We start from the raw sequence: 22,452 nt of genomic DNA, 5'->3' as shown, positions 1-22,452 counted from the left end.
TACAGCACAGTGAGTAGCTGTACCCTATATACAGCACAGTGAGTAGCTGTAGCCCTATATATAGCACAGTGAGTAACTGCAGCCCTATATACAGCACAGTGAGTAGCTGTACCCTATATACAGCACAGTGAGTAGCTGTACCCTATATACAGCACAGTGAGTAGCTGTACCCTATATACAGCACAGTGAGTAGCTGTAGCCATATATATAGCACAGTGAGTAACTGCAGCCCTATATACAGCACAGTGAGTAGCTGTACCCTATATACAGCACAGTGAGTAGCTGTACCCTATATACAGCACAGTGAGTAGCTGTAGCCCTATATATAGCACAGTGAGTAACTGCAGCCCTATATACAGCACAGTGAGTAGCTGTACCCTATATACAGCACAGTGAGTAGCTGTACCCTATATACAGCACAGTGAGTAGCTGTACCCTATATACAGCACAGTGAGTAGCTGTACCCTATATACAGCACAGTGAGTAGCTGTAGCCCTATATATAGCACAGTGAGTAACTGCAGCCCTATATACAGCACAGTGAGTAGCTGTACCCTATATACAGCACAGTGAGTAGCTGTACCCTATATACAGCACAGTGAGTAGCTGTACCCTATATACAGCACAGTGAGTAGCTGTAGCCCTATATATAGCACAGTGAGTAACTGCAGCCCTATATACAGCACAGTGAGTAGCTGTACCCTATATACAGCACAGTGAGTAGCTGTACCCTATATACAGCACAGTGAGTAGTTGTAGCCCTATATATAGCACAGTGAGTAGCTGTAGCCCTATATACAGCACAGTGAGTAGCTGTAGCCCTATATACAGCACAGTGAGTAGCTGTAGCCCTATATACAGCACAGTGAGTACCTGTAGCCCTATATACAGCACAGTGAGTAGCTGTAGCCCTATATACAGCAGTGAGTAGCAGTAGCTCTATATACAGCACAGTGAGTAGCTGTAGCCCTATATGCAGAGCAGTGAGTAGCTGTAGCCCTATATACAGCACAGTGAGTAGCTGTAGCCCTATATACAGCACAGTGAGTAGCTGTACCCTATATACAACACAGTGAGTAGCTGTACCCTATATACAGCACAGTGAGTAGCTGTAGCCCTATATACAGCACAGTGAGTAGCTGTAGCCCTATATACAACACAGTGAGTAGCTGTACCCTATATACAACACAGTGAGTAGCTGTACCCTATATACAGCACAGTGAGTAGCTGTACCCTATATACAGCACAGTGAGTAGCTGTAGCCCTATATATAGCACAGTGAGTAACTGCAGCCCTATATACAGCACAGTGAGTAGCTGTACCCTATATACAGCACAGTGAGTAGCTGTACCCTATATACAGCACAGTGAGTAGCTGTACCCTATATACAGCACAGTGAGTAGCTGTAGCCCTATATACAGCACAGTGAGTAACTGCAGCCCTATATACAGCACAGTGAGTAGCTGTACCCTATATACAGCACAGTGAGTAGCTGTACCCTATATACAGCACAGTGAGTAGCTGTAGCCCTATATATAGCACAGTGAGTAACTGCAGCCCTATATACAGCACAGTGAGTAGCTGTACCCTATATACAGCACAGTGAGTAGCTGTACCCTATATACAGCACAGTGAGTAGTTGTACCCTATATACAGCACAGTGAGTCCCTTTGCTCACATTATTTCAGGGGTAGTATCATTTCTTTCCAGACCTGTTTCATGAGTTTTATTTTATTTCTTTTTTGTTAAATTCTGTTGAAGCATGATTCAAAAGCAATGTATGTTTTTCATTTGTTTATTTTCCTAGAAATTGTATTTATTTTATTTTTCAGACTCAAGTTATTTCTGTGACCATTGTTGGTTATAAATAAGAGATACCAATTATTTTGTGCATGTGTGTATCTATTCCTCAAGTCAGTATGAAGTGGAGAAACTAAATTAATATAGTTTTTGCTATATAGCACTCCATTCACTTATAATGGACTTCCACGGCAGCCATCTTCAGCAGTCCCACAGGATTAATGGAGCATTTAGAAGGAGCCCTTGCAGGATTGTTTCATCCAGTGGTCAGAGACTAAGCCTTATCCTGTGGAACGGAGTTTAGAGTATTTAGCTCCAATACATATAGAGAAAAGAAGTCTCTGCATTGAACTTTTTAATGTATAGTATGCTTGACAATGGCAATAAACAGTACCTCTATGTTGATGCTTTCAAACTGAAGTAGAAACATGAGAAATAGCTAATAATTCCATCATGGCCTTGTCCCCCATTTGTGTCTTGGGTGTGGCGTCTGAGTAGGTGCTCCCCGGCAACAGATCTAGGCTCGAAGTAGATCCTCTCCTCTGGCTGTCCGACTTGAGACCACTATTTGATGGAAGGAAAATGGACCAAACATAGTGTAATACCATCTTCATTAAGAATGTAGATTTCAATACAATATTATTATACTCAAAAATGGTCTTTCAATACAAAAAATACCAAACTCCTTTGCCATTCCAGTATGGCTGCTCTATCTCAAGCACCACCCAACAAGTTTCACAAATCTGGCTTCTTCTGGGTCCTGGCCACATCTCAGCAATGTCATCTGCAGTACAGAAAACAACCATTAGGTTAAGTGTTACATAGCCAAGTAAATCAGGACATCATAAAGTAATGCCTACAGGGGATTGTGCTTTTCTCTTTCTGATGATCGCTGCAATGGTGCCACCCCACCAAATGCTGATCTGGGCTAGTCAACCAATCACTAACATGGAGGAGCTTTGAAAATAACAAAGTCAATCTACACATCCTCATTCCATGACCGTGCCATGACCTGTGTGCTGGGGCTTGTGGTTCTCCATAGAATTGTGATCTTCAACAGTAGCATTTCCTGCATTCCTCCACCCTTTTAATACTTCATCCCTTCATCATCCTTATTTCTCTTCCAATACCTTACCTCCCAACTGTCCTAGATCCAGTGGGGCGGGAATTTTTTGGGCTCTGTTCCACTGTTGCCACACAGAGTTCATTACAGTTATAATTCATAGAACCAGCAGATCACTGCACAATGACTCTACTTCTGTGGTGTGTTGTAGAGGCGGCAGGTGATGACATCATGTGATGATGTCATCCCTGCCTGCTGGCTTTAATCCTACATAAGCAGAAGTAGGGGAAAAAGGAACTTCACTGAAAGAATGGGGAAAGGTGAGTATGTGTTTATTATTTTACTGTGGGGGCACAATAAAAGAGGGAGCTTCTGGGGGGCACAATAAGAGGGGGAGCTGCTGAAGGAGGCAAAATAAGATGGGAAGCTTTGGAGTGGCACAATAAGAGGAAGGAGATCTGCTGGGTGGGGCAAAATAAGAGGTGGAGCTTGGGGCAATATAAAGCTGCTGCGGGAGGGGCAAAAGAATGGATGGAGTAAGGGGCACGCTAAGAAGGGGAGCTTACAAGGCAAAATAAGATGAGGACCCAGGGCTTGGATAATAAAAAAATAAGCTGGTGGGGGTGGCAAAATAACCCGGGGAGCTGCTGGTGGGGCAAAATTAAAGGGGGGGCTGCTAAAGGACTAATTTAGAGGTAGAGCTCCTTTGGGGCAAAATGAAGAGGGTAAGCTGCTGGGGGGGAATGGAGGGCACCAAGGGGGAAATTATACTGTGAGGAGGTTGAGTTAGGGGTGGAAATGTAGGACTTAGGGCAAAAGTAAATGCTTCTCTGCCTTTCTCTCACCTCCTTTTTTGAATTTGGGGGATGCTACACATTTAACCACCTTCATGTATATATACTGTGACCCCATAGCACATATTATCAGGGCCGGATTAAGGTTGGTGGGGGCCCCTGGGCGCAAAATCTGGTGGAGGCCCCCATTGAGTGTAGCATGCATACACATCCTCCTGCTCACTTTCCACTATCCCCGCCTCGCCCCCAGTAACACAGCTACATACAGCCGCCTCGCCCCCAGTAACACAGCTACATACAGCCGCCTCGCCCCCAGTAACACAGCTACATACAGCCGCCTCGCCCTCAGTAACAGCTATATACAGTGCCTCGTCCCCAGTAACACAGCTACATACAGCCACCTCATCCCCAGTAACACCGCTACATACCGCCGCCTCGTCCCCAGTAACACAGCAACATACAGCCGCCTCGCCCCCAGTAACACAGCTACATACAGCCGCCTCGCCCCCAGTAACACAGCTACATACAGCCGCCTCGCCCCCAGTAACACAGCTACATACAGCCGCCTCGCCCCCAGTAACACAGCTACATACAGCCGCCTCGCCCCCAGTAACACAGCTACATACAGCCGCCTCGCCCCCAGTAACACAGCTACATACAGCCGCCTCGCCCCCAGTAACACAGCAACATACAGCCGCCTCGCCCCCAGTAACACAGCTACATACAGCCGCCTCGCCCCCAGTAACACAGCTACATACAGCCGCCTCGCCCCCAGTAACACAGCTACATACAGCCGCCTCGCCCCAGTAACACAGCTAAATACAGCCGCCTCGCCCCAAGTAACACAGCTACATACAGCCGCCTCGCCCCCAGTAACACAGCTACATACAGCCGCCTCGCCCCCAGTAACACAGCTACATACAGCCGCCTCGCCCCCAGTAACACAGCTACATACAGCCGCTTCATCCCCAGTAACACAGCTACATACAGCCGCCTCATTTCCAGTAACACAGCTACATACAGCCGCCTCGCCCCCAGTAACACAGCTACATACAGCCGCTTCATCCCCAGTAACACAGCTACATACAGCCGCCTCATTCCCAGTAACACAGCTACATACAGCCGCCTCGCCCCCAGTAACACAGCTACATACAGCCGCTTCATCCCCAGTAACACAGCTACATACAGCCGCCTCATTCCTAGTAACACAGCTACATACAGCCGCCTCGCCCCCAGTAACACAGCTACATACAGCCGCCTCATCCCCAGTAACACAGCTACATACAGCCGCCTCATCCCCAGTAACACAGCTACATACAGCCGCCTCATCCCCAGTAACACAGCTACATACAGCCGCCTCGCCCCCAGTAACACAGCTACATACAGCCGCCTCGCCCCCAGTAACACAGCTACATACAGCCGCCTCGCCCCCAGTAACACAGCTACATACAGCCGCCTCGCCCCCAGTAACACAGCTACATACAGCCGCCTCGCCCCCAGTAACACAGCTACATACAGCCGCCTCGCCCCCAGTAACACAGCTACATACAGCCGCCTCGCCCCCAGTAACACAGCTAAATACAGCCGCCTTGCCCCCAGTAACACAGCTACATACAGCCGCCTCGCCCTCAGTAACAGCTATATACAGTGCCTCGTTCCCAGTAACACAGCTACATACAGCCACCTCATCCCCAGTAACACCGCTACATACCGCCGCCTCGTCCCCAGTAACACAGCAACATACAGCCGCCTCGCCCCCAGTAACACCGCTACATACCGCCGCCTCGCCCCCAGTAACACAGCTACATTCCGCCGCCTCACCCCCAGTAACACAGCTACATACAGCCACCTCAACCACAGTAACACAGCTACATACAGCCGCCTCGCCCCCAGTAACACAGCTACATACAGCCACCTCGCCCCCAGTAACACAGCTACATAGAGCCGCCTCGCCCCCAGTAACACAGCTACATACAGCCACCTCGCCCCCAGTAACACAGCTACATACAGCCGCCTCGCCCCCAGTAACACAGCTACATACAGCCACCTCATCCCCAGCAACACAGCTACATACTGCCACTTCATCCCCAGTAACACAGCTACATACAGCCGCCTCATTCCCAGTAACACAGCTACATACAGCCGCCTCGCCCCCAGCAACACAGCTACATACAGCCGCCTCATCCCCAGTAACACAGCTACATACAGCCGCCTCATCCCCAGTAACACAGCTACATACAGCAGCTTCATCCCCAGTAACACAGCTACATACAGCCGCCTCGCCCCCAGTAACACAGCTACATACAGCCGCCTCGCCCCCAGTAACAAAGCTACATACAGCCGCCTCGCCCCCAGTAACACAGCTACATACAGCCGCCTCGCCCCCAGTAACACAGCTACATACAGCCGCCTCGCCCCCAGTAACACAGCTACATACAGCCGCCTCGCCCCCAGTAACACAGCTACATACAGCCGCCTCGCCCCCAGTAACACAGCTACATACAGCCGCCTCGCCCCCAGTAACACAGCTACATACAGCCGCCTCGCCCCCAGTAACAGCTATATACAGTGCCTCGTCCCTAGTAACACAGCTACATACAGCCACCTCATCCCCTGTAACACCGCTACATACCGTCGCCTCATCCCCAGTAACACAGCAACATACAGCCGCCTCGCCCCCAGTAACACCGCTACATACCGCCGCCTCGTCCCCAGTAACACAGCTACATTCCGCCGCCTCACCCCCAGTAACACAGCTACATACAGCCACTTTGCCCCCCCAGTAACACAGCTACATACAGCCACCTCAACCCCAGTAACACAGCTACATAGAGCCGCCTCGCCCCAGTAACACAGCTACATACAGCCACCTCGCCCCCAGTAACACAGCTACGTAGAGCCGCCTCCCCCCCAGTAACACAGCTACATACAGCCACCTCGCCCCCAGTAACACAGCTACATACAGCCGCCTCGCCCCCAGTAACACAGCTACATACAGCCGCCTCATCCCCAGTAACACAGCTACATACAGCCACCTCATCCCCAGTAACACAGCCACATACAGCCGCTTCATCCCCAGTAACACAGCCACATACAGCCGCCTCATTCCCAGTAACACAGCTACATACAGCCGCCTCGCCCCCAGTAACACAGCTACATACAGCAGCTTCATCCCCAGTAACACAGCTACATACAGCCGCCTCGCCCCCAGTAACACAGCTACATACAGCCGCCTCGCCCCCAGTAACACAGCTACATACAGCCGCCTCGCCCCCAGTAACACAGCTACATACAGCCGCCTCGCCCCCAGTAACACAGCTACATACAGCCGCCTCGCCCCCAGTAACACAGCTACATACAGCCGCCTCGCCCCCAGTAACACAGCTACATACAGCCGCCTCGCCCCCAGTAACACAGCTACATACAGCCGCCTCGCCCCCAGTAACACAGCAACATACAGCCGCCTCGCCCCCAGTAACACCGCTACATACCGCCGCCTCGTCCCCAGTAACACAGCTACATTCCGCCGCCTCACCCCCAGTAACACAGCTACATACAGCCACCTCGCCCCCCCAGTAACACAGCTACATACAGCCACCTCAACCCCAGTAACACAGCTACATACAGCCGCCTCGCCCCCAGTAACACAGCTACATACAGCCACCTCGCCCCCAGTAACACAGCTACATACAGCCGCCTCGCCCCCAGTAACACAGCTACATTCAGCCGCCTCATCCCCAGTAACACAGCTACATACAGCCACCTCATCCCCAGTAACACAGCTACATACAGCCGCCTCGCACCCAGTAACACAGCTACATACAGCCGCCTCGCCCCCAGTAACACAGCTACATACAGCCGCCTCATCCCCAGTAACACAGCTACATACAGCCGCCTTGCCCCGAGTAACACAGCTACATACAGCCACCTCATCCCCAGTAACACAGCTACATACAGCCGCCTCGCACCCAGTAACACAGCTGCATACAGCTGCCTCATCCCCAGTAACACATCTTTATATCTACCTTCACCCCTACCAGATATGCAGTCCCATGTAACATACACCTCAGCCCGCACAGCCACACACACACACACATTCACTGTATAGAGCATATACATACATACCATATACACAGCAGATACAAAAACCCACATCATATATATACATATATTAAGGTGTATATGCTGATATAAATGTATGCGCGTATAAATACAGCATATACATATATACACAGTAGATTCATATATACACATATCCACAGCATATACATATATACACAGTAGATTCATATATACACATATCCACAGCATATACATATATACACAGTAGATTCACATCTGTTGTGTGTGTATATATATATATATATATACACACACAACAGATGCATATATACACAGCATACACACAGTAGATGCATATATACACATTTATACACAGTATATACATATTTAGGGCTCATTTACACGGCCGTCTGGGGGGACGTACATACGGCCGCAAATTTGTGGCCGCATATATGTCCCCATAGAGGGCAATGGCGGGCCGGCAGCGGTAGGGTGCTGATCCGCGCTGTACACCGCAAAAAGATAGAGCATGCTCTATCTTTTTACGAGTGTGCGGCCGTGCGCCGCTGTTTTCTATGGAGGGAGAAGGGATCACCTCCTCCTCCTATCCAGCACACGGTAGTATACCCGCATGGCGGGCATAATGCGTGTGAATGTACCCATACACAGTATATACACAGTAGATGCACATATACAGAGTATATACACAGTAGATGCACATATACACAGTATATACACAGTAGATTCACATATACACAGTATATACACAGTAGATGCACATATACACAGTATATACGCAGTAGATGCACATATACAGAATATATACGCATTAGATGCACATATACAGAGTATATACGCAGTAGATGCACATATACAGAGTATATACGCAGTAGATGCACATATTTAGAGTATATACACAGTAGATGCACATATACACAGTATATACGCAGTAGATGCACATATACACAGTATATACGCAGTAGATGCACATATACACAGTATATACACAGTAGATGCACATATACACAGTATATACGCCGTAGATGCACATATACACAGTATATACGCCGTAGATGCACATATACAGAGTATATACGCCGTAGATGCACATATACAGAGTATATACACAGTAGATGCACATATACAGAGTATATACACAGTAGATGCACATATACAGGGTATATACACAGTAGATGCACATATACAGGGTATATACACAGTAGATGCACATATACACAGTATATGCACATATACACAGTATCTGCACAGTAGATGCACATAAACACAGTATATGCGCAGTAGATGCACATATACACAGTATATATATGCAGTAGATGCACATATATACAGTATATACGCAGTAGATGCACATATACACAGTATATACGCAGTAGATGCACATATACACAGTATATATATGCAGTAGATGCACATATACACAGTATATACGCAGTAGATGCACATATACACAGTATATACGCAGTAGATGCACATATACAGAGTTTATACACAGTAGATGCACATATACAGAGTATATACACAGTAGATGCACATATGCAGAGTATATAAACTGTACATACACATATACACTGTATATACACATATACACTGTATATACACATATACACTGTATATACATATATATACACCTACATATTTACACACAAATACATAATTACACACAAATACATTTTTACACACAAATACATATTTATATACTTACATATCCAGGTGACTGTTCGTGGCGTCAGGCGGCTGTTCGAGCGGGGGGCGGGAGGTGCGGGGGATCTGTGGGCCGGACTGTTGCTTGTACGGGCGCGGGGGGAGGGGGGTGCGCGGGCCGGACTGTTGCTTGTACGGGCCGGTGGGGGGGGGGGGTTCGCATGTTAGGAGGGGGCGGGGGGACCGTGTTCGGGGGCGGCGGGAGTTGCTTGTTCAGCCGGGGGGAGGGGAGCGGTGTTCAGCCAGGTGCTTTTTCCAGCGGGGGAGTTGCGGAGGGCGGGGGTGGCGCGAGTACTAGCGGGGCAGGAGCTGCTTGGATGGCCGTGCGTGTGGGCGGGTGTGGAGGCGGTCAACTTTTCCGGGGGGGCGTGTGGCTCAGCGTTGCAGGGGAATAGGCGGAGGGCTGGCGTGGGCATGCAAGCAGATGGGCGGGTGGGGAGGCTGTGACCTGTGCCGGGGGGCGGGAAGGTGGCACTGGCAATCTCCTGTGCCGTGGATGCGGCCTGGCTTCAGGGAGATTTCGGCTCAGGAGGGGAGGCGCAGGGGGTGGCATCTGGTGGGGGCCCCCTGGGGGGGCAAGATGGTGGGGGCCCCGGGGCTCGAGCCCCGGGAGCCCCGCATATAATCCGGCCCTGCATATTATTGACACAAGGTTTGTACGGAAGTTTTTTTCTTCTATACCCTTTTAACCCACCTTTTGACTTCCAGCTAGGGTGTACTAGCGGGGCAGGAGCTGCTTGGATGGCCGTGCGTGTGGGCGGGTGTGGAGGCGGTCAACTTTTCCGGGGGGGGGGCGTGTGGCTCAGCGTTGCAGGGGAATAGGCGGAGGGCTGGCGTGGGCATGCAAGCAGATGGGCGGGTGGGGAGGCTGTGACCTGTGCCGGGGGGCGGGAAGGTGGCACTGGCAATCTTCTGTGCCGTGGATGCGGCCTGGTTTCAGGGAGATGTCGGCTCAGGAGGGGAGGCGCAGGGGGTGGCATCTGGTGGGGGCCCCCTGGGGGGGCAAGATGGTGGGGGCCCCGGGGCTCGAGCCCCGGGAGCCCCGCATATAATCCGGCCCTGCATATTATTGACACAAGGTTTGTACGGAAGTTTTTTTCTTCTATACCCTTTTAACCCACCTTTTGACTTCCAGCTAGGGTGCCCTTCTCAGTGACGTTCATCGCTGTGAACAGAAGAAAGGAAGAAACTTAAGAATGCTACAGTAACACCTTGATACAATGTAAAGCAGTCAGTGTACAGATTGTATAAGTGTAAATATGTTGTGCACTCAAAATAACTCAAAACAATTGTAATTTAACTCCTTTATGACTGCCATAACTATTTTCATATAACCTGTGAAAAAAGCAAGTTTATAGACGCCAAGACGGTGGCCAACTGCACATGGTTATATCTCCTGAACCGTGACACCTAGAAGCACAATTTTGGTGTCACATTAAAGACACCTGTGGATATCCACTACTAAAATTGCTGAGAAGTAAAATTAATTTTTATATACCAGTTTCAATTCCTGACTATAAATTTAACAGTGGATAGCTCTGGTTCTATGTCACCTAGGAATAAAATGTAGATATAATATTATAGGGGACATGGTATAGAGTATATACGGTAAGTAAATTGTTATCATATGTGAAACATTTACAAACTAATCGTCATTTAAAGAAGAGCAAAACAACATTGCAAAAAGACCTGGACATTCAGTCGCCAATGAATCAGTCATGAAGGGGTTAAATCTCTAAATTAATCGATATTACATACAACAAACCACACAGAAAAATACAATTAAACATTATTTTCAATCTTAATACAATAATATCTTAATTCTATTAGAATTTTCATATGAATGTTTGTTACAATAAAAGGGGTGTTCCCATTCAGCGTGTAAATATTGTTTGTACAATAAAAAGTATGAATATTCCACATTACACTTTTTGTATCAATTCCTCATGGTTTTCTAGATCTCTGCTTGCTGTCCTGCTATAGAAAGCTTCCAGGTTTAGGAGGCATGGCAGAGGTGATGATGGGACCTTCTTACTGTATAGTCGATTGTAAAGGTCCTTATGAACTATTAGAAATAGTAGTTGTAGTTGCTGTAGTTAATGTTACAAACTGAACCAAATATAAAAAGAAATCAATTAACTATGCAGAAACTAAAAACTATGATAGATCTGTTAAGGGAGTACATGGTCTTTCCAGATTATGGGAAATAGATGCTATAGAGCTGGCTAATTCCCATGACTGGGGAGGACCCAGTCCCTCTGAGTTATAGGAAATAGCCAATGACCCATGAGATGGCGAAATACTATAACCATTCAGCACCTCACCACTAGGGGGCGAAGAGGTCCTTCCCAGTCATTGGAAATAGACAGCTCATACAGAGCCAGCTAAAGCCCATAATGGGGAGGACAGGTACCTCTGAGTCATGGGATTTAGTCACAATCCTAGCAACATACTAGCAATGAACACATAAGAAGAATGGAGGAAATATATACACCGGCTCCCTGGGTGTACAATGTCTAGTGGGATGACAGCAGTGTGTCAGCTGGAGAGGTAGGTAAGTGTATCTGTGTGTGTCATGTATATGTACAGCATGTGTCATATGTACATATATACCATGAGTGTTTGTGTGAAGATGTTCAGTATGTATGCTCAGTAATGTATGTATGGCCTGTATGTACAGCATGTATATTCAGTAATGTATGGTATGCATGTATGTTATGTAGGTTCTGTAATGTATGTACAGCATGTATGTTCAGTAATGTATGTATTTCTAGTAATATATGTATGTACGGTCTGTATGTATAGCATGTATGTTCAGTAATGTATGGTATGCATGTATGTTATGCAGGTTCAGTAATGTATGTATGGTATGTATGTTCAGTAATGTATGTACAGCATGTATGTTCAGTAATGTATGTATGTGCGTCATGTATTTTCCGTAACGTATGTATGGTCTGTATGTGCAGCATGTATGTTTAGTAAATAATGTATGGTATGTATGTTCAGTAAGGCATGTATGGTATGTAGGTTCAGTAATGTATGTTCAGTAATGTATGTATGATCTGTATGTTCAGTTATGGATATATGGTCTGTATGTACAGCATGTATGTTTAGTAATATATGTATGATATATATATATATATATATATATATATATATATATATTAAGTAATGTATGTATGGTATGTATGTTCAGTAATGTATGTATGGTATGTATGTACAGCATGTATGTTCAGTAATGTATGTATGGTATGTATATTCAGTAATGTATGTTCAGTAATGTATGTTTGGTCTGTATGTTCAGTAATGTATGTATGGTATGTATGTACAGCATGTATGTTCAGTAATGTATGTATGGTATGTATGTACAGCTTTATACATATGTAAATATAAAATGCATGTTTGTGTGGAGGGGGTCTGTGGGTAATTATGTGTAATAGATGTGTGTACTTTTATTATATGGTTATGTGGGGCTAGTCGTACTATGGATGTAAGTATGTATTATATGTGTGTATAGTAGAAACATGCGTATTTAACCCCTTAAAGGCTTGGCCTGTTTCCATTTTGCATTCACCAAACTTTTTTATTTTTTCATGTAAAGAGCTGTATAAGGGCTTGTTTTCTAAGTAACAAACTGTACTGCTTAGTGATGGTATTTAATATTCCATGCTGTATATTGAGAAGTGAGAATAAAACCAGTTGAGGTGAAATTAGTGGAAAAAGCTCATTTGAATAACTTTCTTGTGGGTTCAGGTTTTATGATTTTCTCTATGCTGCATAATAAAAATGCCCATCTCTAATTTATTATGGGGTAGTAGTAATGGTCACAGTTATGATGGAAGGGGTCCCCGTTAGGAATTTTCCTCCAGGGCCCCGCAAACTCTAGTTACACCACTGGCTTCCAAATATAACCAATTTAGTATTTCAGAAATTATGGTCTCCTATCTAATAGTAAATAACTAAATATAGCTTGGTAAAAAACTCCAAGGTCAGGAGCAGGCTCTGAGTAGTAACCAACACTTGCCACACACACCACAAAAAAAAAATTGCCCCAAAATTGCCATCTGCTAACCTTTTCAGGGGCACATGCTGATGCCTATGCATTATACTCTGGTCTCCGCAGAATACGAGGCAATAGTTAGATTTATTTTATGTTTTTATATGTAATTTCCACTTACTACTCAACAGTTACATAAAGAATTACTTATCGAGTGCCAATAGGAGGAAGTTGTGACTAGAGTGAGGTACACGATAAATGGAAACTGGCTTCATCTAAAAAATGAGACGGTCAGTATATCGTCCTCTATACTGTGGATCTGGCCGATTGAGGTTAACATATAATCTTGAAATGTTCCCTCTTAGCGCATGGAAAATTTTCACCGTTGAGGCTTATGTGCTGACGTGGAAGGTACCATTTTACAGGGTACAAAGTTAAACATTTGACTTTGGCACAATGACTTTGTTTATGTAAATTGGCTGAGCTACTGAAGAGGATGAATTCTCAGTAAGACATTAAAGGGACACCAAAACCTATTCGGTACAGCCAGCTGGCAGCAGTTGAGCAGACGAAATTTCCCCAAGATCCTATCATACACCTTTGTTAAATAAAGCACAGACTGTTCTTTTGCTTCAAATTATGACAGAAATCTGTAAACAGATTAATAAATGTGTCCCAATATACACACGTGGAGAAAATTGTTGGGACCCCTCGTTTAATAAAAGAAATACCCACAATGGGTTTAGAACTGACAGAAGTAAAAATAAATTAAATTTCTATGAAAATGATTAAAAGAAAGGCAGACACTGCTTTTAACCTTGCTTCAACAGAATTAAAAAAAATAATAATACTCATGAAGCAGGCCTGGACCGAAATGACGGGTCCATTATCACTGCAATCACACAATTTCTGTACCTGCCAATGAGACTTCTGAGCAGGTATTTTGGGCCCCTCCCAACTACGTCAGCTGTCTGGGGTTTGATGGGGGCCTTTTCCAGATGGCATATTTCAGCTCCTTCCAAAGATGCTCAATAGGATTTAGGTCAGTCTTCAGAATAGTCCAATGTTTTTAGCTGTGTCTTTTGGGTCATTATCCTGTTGTAGGACCAGTGACCTGCGACTGAGACCAAGCTTTCTGACACTGGGCAGCACACTTCTCTCTAGAATCCCTTGATAGTCTTGAGATTTCATTTCACCCTGCACAGATTCCAGACACCCTGTGCCAGATGCCCCAGAATATATCAGAGTCTGTCCCTACTTTGAAACATGGAAAATGTGCTCAACATGTAGTTTGACAAATTCCAGTCTTGCTTGTTTATGATTTGTTTTCAGTAAAAGTGTCCTACATGGTCAGAGATAGAGATACAGAGAGGGAGAAAAAAGACAGAGAGAGACTGACAGGCATACAGAGAGTGAGACAGACTGAAAGAGAGAAAAAGACAGGCTGACAGGCAGACCGACAGAGAGAAACAGACAGATTGACAGAGAGACAGACAGAGAGACAGACAAAATGAGGCACATATATCAATAGAGAGAGGCAGACAGAGAGGCAGGAAGAGACAAAGACAGGCAGAGACAGATGGATAGACAGGAAGAGACAGACAGAAAGAGACACAAAGACAGGGAGAAATAGACAGAAATAGAAACAGACAGACAGAGAAAAACAGTGAGAGACAGAGACTGAGAGAGACAGACAGAAAGAGACAGGCAGAGAGAAACAGACAGAGATAGGTAGAGACAGACAGATAGAGACAGACAGTCAGAGAGATAGGCAGGCAGAGATACAGTCGAAGAGAGGGAGAGAAAGAGACAGACTGACCAAGAGACAGAGAGAGGCAGTCAGGCAAAGAGAGATAGACATGCAGTGAGAGAGACAGGCCAAGAGAAAGAGAAAGACAGAGAGAAGGAGAGAGAGACAGACTGACAGAGAGAGACAGACAAGCAGTGAAAAAAGCAAGGCCAAGAGAGAGCCAGGCAGAGATAGAGAGAGATATACACTCACCGGCCACTTTATTAGGTACACCTGTCCAACTGCTCGTTAACACTTAATTTTTAATCAGCCAATCACATGGCGGCAACTCAGTGCATTTAGGCATGTAGACATGGTCAAGACAATCTCCTGCTGTTCAAACCGAGCATCAGTATGGGGAAGAAAGGTGATTTGATTGCCTTTGAACGTGGCATAGTTGTTGGTGCCAGAAGGGCTGGTCTGAGTATTTCAGAAACTGCTGATCTACTGGGATTTTCACGCACAACCATCTCTAGGGTTTACAGAGAATGGTCCGAAAAAGAAAAAACATCCAGTGAGCGGCAGTTCTGTGGGCGGAAATGCCTTGTTGATGCTAGAGGTCAGAGGAGAATGGGCAGACTGGTTCGAGCTGATAGAAAGGCAACAGTGACTCAAATCGTCACCCGTTACAACCAAGGTAGGCAGAAGAGCATCTCTGAACGCACAGTACGTCGAACTTTGAGGCAGATGGGCTACAGCAGCAGAAGGCCACACCAGGTGCCACTCCTTTCAGCTAAGAACAGGAAACTGAGGCTACAATTTGCACAAGCTCATCGAAATTGGACAGTAGAAGATTGGAAAAACATTGCCTGGTCTGATGAGTCTCGATTTCTGCTGCGACATTCGGATGGTAGGGTCAGAATTTGGCGTCAACCACATGAAAGCATGGATCCAACCTGCCTTGTATCAACGGTTCAGGCTGGTGGTGGTGGTGTCAAGGTGTGGGGAATATTTTTTTGGCACTCTTTGGGCCCCTTGGTGCCAATTGAGCATCGTTGCAACGCCACAGCCTACCTGAGTATTGTTGCTGACCATTTCCATCCCTTTATGGCCACAATGTTCCCAACATCTGATGGCTACTTTCAGCAGGATAATGCGCCATGTCATAAAGCTGGAATCATCTCAGACTGGTTTCTTGAACATGACAATGAGGTCACTGTACTCAAATGACCTCCACAGTCACCAGATCTCAATCCAATAGAGCATCTTTGGGATGTGGTGGAACGGGAGATTCGCATCATGGATGTGCAGCCGACAAATCTGCGGCAACTGTGTGATGCCATCATGTCAATATGGACCAAAATCTCTGGGGATGCTTCTAGCACCTTGTTGAATCTATGCCACGAAGAATTGAGGCTGTTCTGAAGGCAAAAGGGGGTCCAACCCGTTACTAGCATGATGTACCTAATAAAGTGGCTGGTGAGTGTATAGACAGACAGGTAGAGAGAGACAGATAGGCATGTAGAGACAGACAGACAAATAGAGAGAGATAAACAGACAGAGAGAAACGGACATAGAGAGACAGACTGACCGAGAAAGAGACAGGCAGAGAGAGGCAGAGAGAGAGGCAGACTGAAAGAAACAGAAAGACAGAGAAAAACAGACAGAGTGAGAGACAGAAAGAAAAAGCCATGCAGAAAGAGAGAAATCAAGAAATAGACAGACAGAGAGAAAGAGTGAAAAAAACAGACAGGCAGTGAGAGAGACAGGCAAAGAGAGAGACAGACAAAAAAGGCAGAAAGAGACAGGCATAGAGAAACATATAGACAGACAGATAGATGGACAGGCAGAGTGGCACAGAAGGGAAGAGAGAGAGACAGACAGGCAAAGGGAGACAGACAGAGAAAGACATAGATAGACAATAAGAGAGACAGAGAGAGAGAAGGAGAAAGGCAAAGAGAGTTGGAGAGAGAAACAGATAGACAAGCAGAGCAAGGCTGCATTCACACACATGTATGGGGGACGTATATACGGCCGACGTATGTACGGCCGATATACGTCCCCCATACACTTCTATGGGCTCGCGGCATGGTACGGGAGCGGTACGGTGCAGCACACGTGTGGCACCGTACTGCTCTGTAGCCCGGGAAAAGATAAGACATTTCCTATCTTTTCCCGTATTACAGCGCCGTGGCCTATATGTTCCTATGGAGAGGGGCGGGGGTGAGTAGCGCTCGCCTCCTCCTCTCCCCGCGCTGCGATGTGTCCGCCGTGCTACGGTGTGGCGGGCCACGGCAGTGTGCATGTAGCCTAATAGATAAATAGAATAGTTTTTGTTATTCCATTTTATTTTGTAATAGTTAAAAGCAGTGATTTACTATCCCAGGCAACGCTGGTTGCTAAAGCTAGAGTGCAAGATAAGACAATATAAACAGAAAAATATATTCACCAAATATGGGTCAGAACAGAGAGTACAATGCAGTCCAAAATAACCGGATAGTTAGATAAGCAAAAGGTCAAAGATAGTAAATTACAGAAGACAGTATGGACACTATCTAGCTAATAGTCCACATAACCTTTTATATAATCCCAAAACCCCGATCCAGAACATGATTGGATCAGTTCTCAGACATCAGACAAGGCAGCAATAAGAAATTGCAGAGATTTTGTCTATAAAAGTGGATTTGCTGTTATTAAACCAGCGTAGAGATCACAGGAGACAGATGGGAGATGAAACCAGGGGTGTCGCTAGGATCTCCCTGGGTCAGCAGGACATTTGTCTCGCTGCTCGGGCATCATCCTCTCTCTCTTCACGATCCGTGTCCTCTGGACATAGTACACTGCTTCCTCTGCAGGATGTAGTACACTGCTTCCTCTGTGATGATGTCACGATCACATGACCTGCAGGGGGAAGCAGTGCACAGAGATGCTTGAGTAAGTAAGTGAGGTGAGAGGGGGATCTGTGTGGGGCACATTACGGGGAGATATGTGTGGGGCACATTGCGGGGAGATCTGTGTGGGGCACATTGCGGGGGGATCTGTGTGGGGACATTGCAGGGAGATCTGTGTGGGGCAAATTACGGGGAGATCTGTGTGGGGCACATTGCAGGGAGATCTGTGTGGGCACATTACGGGGAGATCTGTGTGGGGCACATTACGGGGAGATCTGTGTGGGGCACATTGCAGGGGGGGATCTGTGTGGGGCACATTACGGGGAGATCTGTGTGGGGCACATTACGGGGAGATCTGTGTGGGGCACATTACGGGGAGATCTGTGTGGGGCACATTGCGGGGAGATCTGTGTGGGGCACATTGCGGGGAGATCTGTGTGGGGCACATTGCGGGGGGATCTGTGTGGGGACATTGCAGGGAGATCTGTGTGGGGCACATTGCGGGGGGATCTGTGTGGGCACATTACGGGGAGATCTGTGTGGGCACATTACGGGGAGATCTGTGTGGGGCACATTACGGGGAGATCTGTGTGGGGCACATTGCAGGGGGGGATCTGTGTGGGGCACATTACGGGGAGATCTGTGTGGGGCACATTACGGGGAGATCTGTGTGGGGCACATTACGGGGAGATCTGTGTGGGGCACATTACGGGGAGATCTGTGTGGGGCACATTACGGGGACATCTGTGTGGGGCACATTACGGGGACATCTGTGTGGGGCACATTACGGGGAGATCTGTATGGGGCACATTACGGAGAGATCTGTGTGGGGCACATTACGGGGAGATCTGTGTGGGGAACATTGTGGGGGGATGTGTGGGGCACATTGCTGGGAGGATCTGTGTGGGCACATTGCGGGGGGGATCTGTGTGGGGCACATTGTGGGGGGGATCTGTGTGGGGCACATTGCGGGGGGATCTGTGTGGGGCACATTGCGGGGGGATCTGTGTGGGGCACATTGCGGGGGCATCTGTGTGGGACACATTGCAGGGGCATCTGTGTGTGGGCACATTGCTGAGGGAGATTACAAGGGGGCTGTGTGTGAGAACATTACAGGGGAGCTGCGTGGGGCTCATTACTGGAGGACATTACTGGATGGATATTACAGGGGACTGTGTGGGGGACATTACTGAGGGGATGTGTATGTATGCGGCAGTATTTTGGGAGAGTGTTAGGGGCAGCAGCAGGATAACACTGTCAGGGTGCGTTCACATGTTGCAGTTACAACTGCATCACAATCAGTTTTGAGGTGGTTTTAGGTGCAGTTTTGTTAATTTAACAAGTGAAAGACATGAACTGAACGAGTGAATTTAAGGGTGGTGGCACATGTGGGGTTTTGAACCCGGTTTTAGTCTGTTTTTTTGAAAACCCATCCATTTTTTTCTGTTTTAATTAAGATAATTAGGAAAACCCGGACAAAAACGGATGTGATTTTTAACGGACTGAAAACACCACCCTAATAGTGAAGTGGACATGTCACCGGCAGTCACTGGATGCAAGTCAGGATTTCTGTAGCTGTATAGCCCTAGTTGTCATTGGCACAACCACATGTGAGGAGATTATGTACAGGAGGGGGCATTACTATAAGTCTGAAAGTCCAAAATGCATTGGGGCCTGCGCCCCGGATCTTTTCCCACCCTAACAACGCCCCTGGATGAAACACTTATCAGTGCATCCTCAGCTGTACTTTACGGACAGAAGATAATGCAGGTACAGGAGTTAGAGCCGGTCCCATTATCGCTAACAATAATTTTGAGTTGACTGACTTCACAAACATACGATTAACCTTCAGACGTTCCTTACATGTACGGCGGCACCATCTATCGCAATAAAATGTCACTGCAACTGCAGACAAAATGACAAAACTAAGAATAGTAGACAGCAGGACATCATAAAGTAATGCCTACAGGGGATTGTGCTTTTCTTTTCCTGACTATCGCTGCAAAGCTAATTACATTGCCTTAGCCTACAGTGCAACGTAGCACAGTAAATGGTGGTGACTTGTGCTGTAAGAGGAGCCGGGGGAATGGGGAAAGGTGAGTATGTGTTTATTATTCTCTGGGGCGGGGATCACAATAATAGGGGCAGCTGCGGGGGAAGGCAAAATAAGAGGTGGAGTAGGGGGGCAAAATAAGAGGTAGAATATGTGGTCAAAATAATACAAGGACCTGGGGTGGAAAAATAAGAGAAGATGTTGCTAGGGGGGTAAATAAGAGGCTTTTTTTCTTCTACACCCTTTTAACCCACCTTTTGCCTTGCAGCTTGGTTGCCCTTCTCAGTGACGTTCATCGCTGCTGGGTATCAGTGCTCAATTGTTGGTGAAGAAAGATTTTTTTTTACCTGTGTGTGAACAGAAGAAAGGCAGAAACATAAGAATGCTACAGTAACACCTTGATACAATGTAAAGTAGTCAGTGTACAGATTGTATAAGTGTAAATATGTTGTGCACTCAAAATAACCCAAAACAATTGTAATTTAACTCCTTTATGACTGCCATAACTATTTTCACATAACCAGTGAAAAAAGCAAGTTTATAGACTCCAAGACGGTGGCCAACTGCACATGGTTATATCTCCTGAACCGTGGCACCTAGAAGCACAATTTTGGTGTCACATTAAAGACACCTGTGGATATCCACTACTAAAATTGCTGAGAAGTAAAATTAATTTTTATATACCAGTTTCAATTCCTGACTATAAATTTAACAGTGGATAGCTCTGGTTCTATGTCACCTAGGAATACAATCTAGATATAATATTATAGGGGACATGGTATAGAGTATATACGGTAAGTAAATTGTTATCATATGTGAAACATTTACAAACTAATCGTCATTTAAAGAAGAGCAAAACAACATTGCAAAAAGACCTGGACATTCAGTCGCCAATGAATCAGCCATGAAGGGGTTAAATCTCAAAATTAATCAATATTACATACACCAAACCACACAGAAAAATACAATTAAACATTATTTTCAATCTTAATACAATAATATCTTAATTCTATTAGAATTTTCATATGAATGTTTGTTACAATAAAAGGGGTGTTCCCATTCAGCGTGTAAATATTGTTTGCATAATAAAAAGTATGAATATTCCACATTACCCTTTTTATATCAATTCCTCATGGTTTTCTAGATCTCTGCTTGCTGTCCTGCTATAGAAAGCTTCCAGGTTTAGGAGGCATGGCAGAGGTGATGATGGGACCTTCTTACTCTATAGTCGATTGTAAAGGTCCTTATGAACTATTAGAAATAGTAGTTGTAGTTGCTGTAGTTAATGTTACAAACTGAACCAAATATAAAAAGAAATCAATTAACTATGCAGAAACTAAAAACTATGATAGATCTGTTAAGGGAGTACATGGTCTTTCCAGATTATGGGAAATAGATGCTATAGAGCTGGCTAATTCCCATGACTGGGGAGGACCCAGTCCCTCTGAGTTATAGGAAATAGCCAATGACCCATGAGATGGCGAAATACTATAACCATTCAGCACCTCACCACTAGGGGGCGAAGAGGTCCTTCCCAGTCATTGGAAATAGACAGCTCATACAGAGCCAGCTAAAGCCCATAATGGGGAGGACAGGTACCTCTGAGTCATGGGATTTAGTCACAATCCTAGCAACATACTAGCAATGAACACATAAGAAGAATGGAGGAAATATATACACCGGCTCCCTGGGTGTACAATGTCTAGTGGGATGACAGCAGTGTGTCAGCTGGAGAGGTAGGTAAGTGTATCTGTGTGTGTCATGTATATGTACAGCATGTGTCATATGTACATATATACCATGAGTGTTTGTGTGAAGATGTTCAGTATGTATGCTCAGTAATGTATGTATGGCCTGTATGTACAGCATGTATGCTCAGTAATGTATGTATGGTCTGTATGTACAGCATGTATGCTCAGTAATGTATGTATGGTCTGTATGTACAGCATGTATGTTCAGTAATGTATGTATGGTCTGTATGTACAGCATGTATGTTCAGTAATGTATGTATGGTCTGTATGTACAGCATGTATGCTCAGTATGTACGTATGGCCTGTATGTACAGCATGTATGTTCAGTAATGTATATATGGTCTGTATGTACAGCATGTATGCTCAGTAATGTATGTATGATCTGTATGTACAGCATGTATGTTCATTAATGTGTGTATGGTCTGTATGTACAGCATGTATGTTCAGTAATGTATATATGGTCTGTATGTACAGCATGTATGTTCAGTAATGTATGTATGGTCTGTATGTACAGCATGTATGTTCATTAATGTGTGTATGGTCTGTATGTACAGCATGTATGCTCAGTAATGTATATATGGTCTGTATGTA

At 45.8% G+C, this 22,452-nt stretch overlaps 1 long non-coding RNA gene across 4 annotated transcripts in view; it reads right to left on the bottom strand.

The window, feature by feature from the left end:
* Positions 1-1,809: 1,809 nt before the first annotated feature.
* The window catches only part of LOC140126517 (uncharacterized), a 37,876-nt gene continuing 17,233 nt past the window's right edge, over positions 1,810-22,452 (bottom strand). The window contains exons 6-11 of one of the 4 annotated variants that reach the window (XR_011854854.1): positions 21,223-21,361; positions 20,365-20,457; positions 10,562-10,605; positions 2,478-2,583; positions 2,194-2,363; positions 1,810-2,085 (exon numbers count right to left, since the gene is read on the bottom strand). This is a non-coding gene — a long non-coding RNA (uncharacterized lncRNA). Of the gene's footprint in view, positions 2,086-2,193; positions 2,584-10,561; positions 10,606-20,364; positions 20,458-21,222; positions 21,362-22,452 lie in introns of all 4 variants that reach the window. The other 3 variants (XR_011854856.1, XR_011854853.1, XR_011854855.1) reach the window with 3 other exon arrangements.

The sequence above is a fragment of the Engystomops pustulosus genome, chromosome 4 (assembly GCF_040894005.1).
Source record: "Engystomops pustulosus chromosome 4, aEngPut4.maternal, whole genome shotgun sequence".
NCBI lineage: Eukaryota > Metazoa > Chordata > Amphibia > Anura > Leptodactylidae > Engystomops > Engystomops pustulosus.
This window is presented reverse-complemented; position numbering and strand designations above follow the sequence as displayed.